At 41.7% G+C, this 7,327-nt stretch overlaps 1 long non-coding RNA gene across 1 annotated transcript; it reads left to right on the top strand.

Annotated features, from left to right (window-relative positions):
* Positions 1 to 3,226: 3,226 nt before the first annotated feature.
* LOC111947626 lies at positions 3,227 to 4,163 on the top strand. Its single transcript, XR_002873485.1, has 3 exons — positions 3,227 to 3,579; positions 3,647 to 3,759; positions 3,829 to 4,163. It is a non-coding gene; the product is annotated as an uncharacterized LOC111947626 (long non-coding RNA).
* The last annotated feature ends 3,164 nt before the right edge of the window (positions 4,164 to 7,327 follow it).

The following is a 7,327-nucleotide window of genomic DNA, read 5'->3' as shown; positions in this document are numbered from 1 at the left end:
TATGTAATAATATTTTACTTGGTTATTTTTGTGTTTTTTGTTTTGTTTTTCCTAGTCTCATTTCAGTTTTTCATCACAACACAGTATTCAATAAAAATTATATAATTCATAGAAAAACAAACTAACAAATGCCTTCAACACATTTTGTGACCTTAGTCATAAACGTGACACAGATATTGTCTCCCGTTACAATCCAGCCTTTTGTAATGCCTGCTTCAGTAAAAGAGCGAACGTTTAATCTAAGTCAGCAAAACAGCTAATTGAAAAAAATACTTAGAAGATGCATTTGGCCTGAGCACATTGATCATAAAAACTCACAAAGAGTCACTTATATCTCCTATTACTACCATAATCAACAAATCAATAAATGTGAATGTCATTAAATTTATGTCTGATTTGCTGCATTTGAACAATATCCTGTGTAATGAATTCAAGTCATGACTGGGACATTTCTGTGTGGAGTTTCCATGCTGTCATGCATGTGTGGGTTTTTTCTGGGGAATCCGGCTACCTCCCACAGTCCAAAAACATGCTCCATAAGTCAGTTGGTCAATCTCAATTGTCCCTATGTCTGCATGTGTGAGTGTGTGTGGGCGTGTTTATGTGGCTGAGGTACACCCCGGGCAACCTGCCCAGGGTGTACCTCGTCCGACGGTGGCTGGGACGGGCTGCGACAAACCAAGTGATGGATGGATGGACCCCAGTTTTTGGTTGCAGTTCTGACAAGCAGATGCTGCAGGTTTATATGGCTTACAAAAAACTACAGCTTTGTTTGAAACTCTCAAAAAAACTTGTAATATATTAAAAAACCCAAACATTTTTTGTACGCTTACCTGGGCGGGTTCACAGCTCTTCTGCTGCAGCAATACAGGTGGTTAATAAAGGCATTTGTGGGAAAATATCTTGCGGTGTGATCACATAAAAAGAGTCCTGCAGTCGTTTCGCCGCCTCATTAGCTTTATTTGGCTGTGGAAGTCCAGGACTTTAAACCCAGGGGCCAGGAGTCTTGCTAGCATCATCACATTCACAGGCTCCAAGCTGGCCAGATGTTTCCTGAGTCAACAGATTATGCTGTCAGCTAACATTTTGGCAGGGTCTGTCTCAAAAGTTAGGGCCTCACAAAACTGTTATGGAGCATCTTTATAAAAGACATTAGCAACACATGCTTCTCCTCAGAAACTTTCACTGCGGCTTAGAGCAGCAGCCTGAAACCTGAGGCTCCAGAGCCAAACGCCAGTCTATAATCCCTCCATCGTGACTCCTTGGCTTTGAGAAAAAATTAAAACAACAATGAAATGAATTGATGCTTTTTAGTTAACACACATTTTATTTTAAATGTATGATTTTTTTTTTACATATGATAAAACATTTTTAGACTGAGGGTAGCTTATTAGACTTGTAAAAATTGTGTTTTAGGGCCCTGCTGACTTTACTCTTAGTCAAGATGCATTGTGTGCGTTAAAAAGGATTATTCTTACTTTATTCATATTTAACCCTTGTGCTATCTTAGATTACCCCACCCTTACATTGACATGTTCTGCCTACCATGACAAAGGTGGATAAAGGTGGAAAGATTTCATGTAATCATGGACACCAGTGAAGATCACAAATCATTGAAGAAAAAAGGTTCAGAGCACTGTCTAGTGGGTCTAGATGACCCAACTCCCAACGTTAGAGTGCCTAGGATAGCACAAGGGTTACGGATGTGTTTTCTTATGTACTTTTGCACAAGAATGTTTACTTGCAGTCCCCAGGGGAAAATTTTAAAAGTATATAATTGCAAATAAAATAAATTTTATATTAGATTCTGAAGAAATGTTTGAATTCCGCCTTACAGCTGTTAAAAAAAGGAAAAAGGGACTAACTACAAATGTCTACTAAAATCATAAATTAAAAAATGTACATTTCTTTTGGCTGGTTTGATTTTTTTATGCAACTACCTAATTGGAAATACTTTTTGTATTTTGAAAACCCCTTTGGGATGTGGTGGAACTGGAGATTGGCATCACGGATGGGCAGCCGACAAATCTGCAGCAACTGTGTGATGCTGTCATGTCAATATGGACCAAACTCTCTGAGGAATGTTTCCAGTACCTTGATGAATCTAAGCCACCAAGGATTAAGACAGTTCTGAAGGGAAAAGGAGGTCCAACCTGGTGTAATGGTTACCACCTAAATACTAAAAACTGTTTCTATCCATGACAGCAAGCTTGAAAAACATGTGACTTTATTTAACATGTTGTGATGCAAGTGGACATTTGTGGTCATGTTTTGTCTGTCGTCATCCCATTGGATGAACGGGACCAGCTGACAAATGACAGCCAGGTGACAGGGTGACACACCTATTTTTTGAATGACGCGGGTGCGCGAAAGGGGGACAGCTGACGGCAGACCAGGAGACGGAGGAGCAAGCGAGGCTCGTACTGTGGAATACTTTTCTGGCAACGATTTGGATTACCCCAGACATTTTCAATTCCTGGCGGAGTATTGTTTCCAAGAGGCTCGGATCGTTCCGGTACGAGGATCAGCGGCTGGCTCTTTACAGGTGGAATGCGTCCCGACGAGTGAGGCGGGGCGGCCTCCCACCTAAAGCGTGAGACTGTCGAACATTTTTTTCTTTTTTTTTTCTTATCAGACTGCGGGGTTTCGGGATTACACTTTGGTTTTGTGATTATTATGGATTTTGGGAAATCGGGCGTTTGTACATTGGATGACGAATGTGATGGTTGATGATTGATAATAAGTTCATGCACGCGCAGAATACACGGCTGCACAAACAAGCGGCTATTTGTGTTTTTTGTTGTTAATATTATTGTGCAGAGATTGACAAGATATTCAATGCCCCTGCCGTAGAACGGCGTTGTGACATTCCCCTCTCAGAGTGGAGGATAGTTTGTTACACTGGTACTAGCAAGGTGGACCTAAAAAAGTGGCCAGTGAGTGTAGTTTGCTCACTTCTTAAGTTTCTTCTTTGAATTTAAATTGTGTAATTTCATTATTTTTCAATCAAACCAATTGAACAATTTATTGACCTACGTGGAGTCATAATAACCAGCCAGAAATAACAATTGAAATTAAACTTCTTGTCATCGGAAATTCAATCTAATTAGATCATTATTCTTCCATAAATAATCATCTTCCATACACAAAAAACACAACGGCCACTCTCAAAAGATTTTGTTTTCAAAGAAAATATGACTGACTGATAGAAGTGCAAAGAGAAGAGGCTTTATAATAATAAAGATTTATGCGTCAAAGATTAAGAAGCTCAGAAACAGGAGAGACGAGCTTCATTTTTCCCTATAAGTATTAATTCAGTTTTTATCTGAAGAGACAATGACATTTTCTGTCCATTCATGCCTGAGGAACTCGTATGTTGTCATTTGGGATGATCTTCGACCAGAACATTCTTACAGATGTGGCAAGTAGGACACGCCCACTAATTGTGAGGCAGCAGAACACACTTGTGTTAATTTGGTGGCGGTGCTTTAAAAGCTCTCCTCCTCTTCGTTCAGACATGCATTTGTGCTGTGCCATACATCCAAGGCATCGGGAAGTAGAGCGGGGGTTGACAGGCAGGTAAGCCGGGCTTTGAGTTCTCTGAACCGAATAGGGAGTGGGAGCTGACAAGTAAACTTGTTCACAGCTCCATGCACACAAGAAACCGGCCAGACTTTGGCGCATCTGCAACGTAGCGGCAATGATCTGCAAGCGTGACGTGACTCTGTTTACCTAGATCCGCCCTCCTCTCAGTGACCGGTATGTTTAACTGGCTTCCACCTCCACATACAAGTAAGGCTCCTTCAAACTATTTTTCTTTTCCTTCAGGAACGTGTTTGAGGCTGCACGCCCTTCTCACCCCGCAAATAGGGGTTTAAGCTGCTGCTTTGCTTTTATTGTTTTTATTGTGATTTCTGTCCGGGTCCCACCCCCGCCACGACGAAACCGGTTGGAGCGAACGCCCAGCTCACGGAGACGTCGTTGCTGTGGCATCTCACCTGACTGTGGACGACTCCCACCAGCTGATCGGCGGTGGTTGGGCGGCTTACCAGCGCCCCGGAACACTAATCATCTTTTTAACCTTTACTTTTAATTGTGTGTCTTTTAGGCAAGGCAAGGCAAGTTTATTTGTATAGCACAATTCGTACACAAAGTAATTCAAGGTGCTTCACAAAACAGAAAAGTGCATTAAAATCACAATACTTCATAGAAATAATCAACATAAAATTTACTTTAAAAGAAAAGGAAAAAAAAAAAAAAAAAGATTTAAAAAGAAAGGAAGGAAAGAAAGGTGCAGATAGGACCTTTCAGTCATATACACGGCTAAACAGAAATGTTTTAAGTCTAGATTTGAACATGAACACAGAAGAGGCCTGTCTTACGCCTTCAGGGAGGCTCTTCCAGATTTTAGCTGCAGAATATTGAAACGCTGATTCCCCTTGTTTAGTTCTGACTCTGGGAATCAACAGGAGGCCGGTCCCTGAGGTCCTCAGAGTACGAGATGGTTCATATGGCACTAACATGATGTACTTTACAGAGATGTACTTTGGTGCGTGGCCATGGAGAGACTTGTACACAAGCAGAGCTGCTTTGAAGTCTATTCATTGAGGTACAGGGAGCCAGTGCAAAGACCTGAGCACAGGACTAATGTGATCATACTTCCTGGTTTTGGTCAAGACTCGAGCAGCAGCATTCTGGATGTACTGAAGCTGTTTTACAGCTCGTTTGGAGAGGCCGGTGAGCAGGCCGTTACAGTAGTCTAACCTACTGGAGACAAATGCATGGATAAGTATCTCCAGGTCTCGCTTTGAGATTATGTTTTTGATTTTGGCAATGTTTTTCAGGTGGTAAAATGCCGCTGATGTTACTGACTTGATATGGCTGTTAAAGTTCAGGTCAGAGTCCATGATTACCCCTAGATTTCTGACTTGATTTGAGGGTTTAAGAGACAGAGAATGAAGGTAGCTGCTGACAATTTCTCTTTGTTTCTGTGGGCCAAAAACAATAACTTCGGTCTTGTCTGAGTTTAGCTGGAGAAAGTTGTTCTGCATCCACGCGCTGATCTGTTGGAGGCAGTGGTTGAGAGAATCCACCGGCCCATATTCACCTGTTGTCAGTGACACATAGATCTGAGTATCATCTGCATAGTTGTGATAAGATATGTTATTACTGCGTATTAACTGCCCTAGTGGCAGCATGTAGAGGTTGAACAGAAGGGGTCCCAGGATCGATCCCTGGGGCACACCACAATTCAAGCCCATGTAGTCTGAGACACAACTCCCAATTTCAACAAAATATTTCCTGTCTTCTAGATAAGACTTGAGCCAACTTAGGGCAGATCCAGAGATGCCAACCCAGTCTTGGAGTCTGTGCAAAAGGATCCCATGATCAACAGTATCAAAGGCAGCGCTCAGGTCTAGCAGGATTAAGACAGAGACTTTTCCATCATCAGTGTTCAGGCGGATGTCATTGGTTACCTTGATAAGAGCAGTTTCTGTGCTATGATGGGGTCTAAAACCTGACTAGAAAACATCAAACGAATTGTTTAATAAGAGAAAGTCAGTGAGCTGTTGGTAGACAACTTTTTCAAGGACTTTTCCTAAAAATGGCAGATTAGAGATAGGTCTGTAATTATTCAGTACAGTGGGATCAAGACCGCTCTTTTTCAGGAGGGGTTTAATGACTGCAGTTTTTAATGCCTCTGGAAATATTCCAGATTGAAGAGACATGTTAACTATTTGAGTAATTGATGGCAACACACTGTTCAAGACAGACTTTAGAAATCTAGTGGGTAACACATCAAGGCAGCATGTAGACGAGCTCAGACGGGTGATGGTCTCTTGGACAGTTTGGTCAGTGACAGGTATAAAGTGAGTCAGCTTAGAGTGAGTAGGTGGCCGTTCGATAGTTATGTGTGTTGTGGAGTTGATGGCTTTTTTAATGCCCTGAACCTTGTCATTGAAAAATACAGCAAACTCATTACATTTAGGTGTACAAACCAATTCTATTGGTAGCTGGGTTGGAGGGTTAGTTAATCTGTTAACTGTTGTGAACAGGATACGAGAGTTGCTGCTGCAACTTCCAATTATTTCAGAGAAGTACCTTTCCCTTGTTCTGCATAAGATCTGGTTGTAAGCATACAACTCCGCCTTATATATTCCATAATGAACCTGGAGTTTTGACTTGCGCCACTTTCGCTCGGCTCTGCGGCACTGTTGTTTCTGTGCCCTGACTAGATCATCATTCCTCCAGGGAGCTTTCTGTCTATGTTTTCTCAATTGAACTTTCATAGGGGCAATGGCATCCAGAACATTCAAGATGCTAGAAGTAACAGAATTCAGCATTTCATCAACATTGGCACCAGAGACGTTTTCAGGGTTTATCATTTCTACAAACTGTGCCCTAGTGCTCTCATTTATTTGTCTCCTTTGGACAACTGCAGGGCCAGGCGGTGGTTTGGGAGCAACAGACAGGTCAAAGAAAACACAGAAATGATCAGAGAGGGCGACATCAACCACACTGACATTGTAAATAGTAACCCCCCTTGTGATGAGCAGGTCCAGAGTGTGCCCTCTGCTGTGGGTGGGGCAACTCACATGCTGAATTAGACCAAAGGTTTCAAGGACAGCATTGAGCTCTTTTGCATTTCTGTCATTGACATTATCAACATGAACATTAAAATCACCTGTAATGACTAGACCATCAAAGTCTGTGCACACAACTGAGAGCATTTCAGTGAAATCATCAATAAAACTTTGGCTGTGCTGAGGAGGTTTGTACATAACTATGCACAAACTTTTATTGATATCGTCAATTTTATTCTTGTTTCAGGAGGTAGGAGGCCGAGGTGGTGGACTGCTGTGTCTGGTGGTGGGTCCCAGTGTGCTGTGTGGTTTCCCTCACTTGTGCAGTGATTCACAAAGGGGTGTTTGCATTGTTTTTATGCTGTTTTTAGCCACCTCGGTAAGCTCCTCCTCCAGAACATTTTTAACTGACTTTTATCAAGGATTGTTTTATTAAAAGGTTTCTTAACATTGTTTTTTTTACTGAATTCTAATAAATTATATTTTAAAACAAAACCACATCCTCTGCCTTGGTTTAGAGCAGGACCTGCACCTGCCTTACTTTAAAATCTTTTCCTGGGGCTCAGCAGCCCCAGGTGGCGTTGTCAACCCGTTTTCTCGTGCTGCCACACAGAGTAAAATAAAAATAAAGAATGTCTTCTTTAAAACATCCTTTAGTCTTTTTGATGTTTTGTCGAGCAGCTCAATAGCTGCATTTCCATTATGAAATTGTGCAAATGGGATTTGCGACAATATATTTGCCC

The sequence above is a fragment of the Oryzias latipes genome, chromosome 7, assembly GCF_002234675.1.
Source record: "Oryzias latipes chromosome 7, ASM223467v1".
In the NCBI taxonomy this organism is placed as follows: domain Eukaryota; kingdom Metazoa; phylum Chordata; class Actinopteri; order Beloniformes; family Adrianichthyidae; genus Oryzias; species Oryzias latipes.
Note: the sequence above shows the minus strand (reverse complement) of the source record. Positions and strands in the feature narration are given on the sequence as shown.